Below are 1,563 nucleotides of genomic sequence, written 5' to 3' on the forward strand. Positions count from 1 at the left end.
TCTTTCCTAGCCTTTGGTTTACTTCAGTATAAACATTACCAAGGTGAACACTAGTTGTACTAATGAACAAATGCAAATGCCCCCATCTATTTAAGAATTTATAGGTTAAAGGCCCTTGCAGCAGGAGTGTATAAAGTGTACTGAAACTAAAATTATAAACCAGCATCCAATGCAGAGAAAGATAAACCGCTAAGATGCCAGAAAAGAAAGGAGCTCTGAGGAAACAAAAGGAAAGCTGAAGTAGCATGTATCACTTTCTAAAATATTAGTATCTCATGGTTTTCCTTCCTCTGACTGTGACCCTTTGCTGTTGTCACACGATGATCAGCAAGAGTCATCCATACAGGGGTTCATAACTGCTGTCTTCAGATTTCTGCCTTTATTTATCCCCACAATACAGCTCAAACTGAAATTGCTATAGCAATTTTAACAATTAAAGTTCATGCCTTAAGTAGAGGGAGAAGCTACTGCAGTGAATAATCTGGATGAATGCAGTCTCTAGCATATGTACTGCTAAGAGCTGCTGATGCACAGGGGATAGTATTCTCCACTTTAAGGAGTGGTTGGTTGAGTTGTGGCCCCTCTTCAGTAAAATCCATGCCTTGTCTATACATATGAAGCCTTAGGTGGCCCATAGGTTTTATGGGCTTTATATATTTTCATTGTGGGAGAAAGAGAGACCAGGGAAGTAAGAGGAATTTCTAAACCTGATTCAAGGCCTTATGATCTATTCTTTCTGGACTTCTTATGTAGAAAAAAAAAGCTAGCTGTAGAGCTACTTAGCGTACCTAAGTTTAATTTCCTGAACTGAATCATTTCTACAGAATGCTTGTTCTTTCCACTAAGTTCTCATATAAAGGACGTGAGCAGATCAGCTTTGTTAATACCACTCAAAGTACCCCAGAACTTGATGTTGTTACTGGTGCAATTAATGTGTTCTGTATTCAAGTATTTTCTCATTTGCCTGTTCTGTTAACTCTGCAGTCTAGTAAAGCATCTGGCTTGGGGGACAGCAATAGTTAATCAGCCACAGCATCACAAGACATCAGCTAGGCTACAAATCCACCTAAATACAGTACGTGCTAATGTCCAAGCAGTCCTGGCTGCCTAACTAGCTCAGGTAGAACTTAGCTACATTAAGACAGGTGCAACTATGTCAAGTGGGTTCTATCCACAATTTATGTTTTATGTCCTAGGCTGGGCCTTAACATGAAGGGACCCAAAGCCTAATTAGTGCAGTGAATTCCTACTGGTTTTGTAGTTTAAATGGCTTTCCTTTTGTCAGCTGAATAGTTGTCATAATAAGCTGAGTTCTGATGTTGATTGTCTTTATAAAGCAAACACATTGCAGGTGAACATCTGGCAATCTATTTGAGTAGAGTAAGACAAAAGAATAATGGTGCAGCTGAATAACCTAGATGCCCAGATAAAGGTCAGGAAATTCAATTAGGATGATGATGTTTTCATATCAAAAGGATAATGCCATGCATAGAGGCCACCATTGAGCTACAGCTTTTGAAGGGCTAAATACATGGGGTGACTAGTGTAATACAGTTAGGGAAA

Source organism: Egretta garzetta, unplaced genomic scaffold (assembly GCF_000687185.1).
Source record: "Egretta garzetta isolate BGI_Z169 unplaced genomic scaffold, ASM68718v1 scaffold248, whole genome shotgun sequence".
NCBI classification, from domain to species: domain Eukaryota; kingdom Metazoa; phylum Chordata; class Aves; order Pelecaniformes; family Ardeidae; genus Egretta; species Egretta garzetta.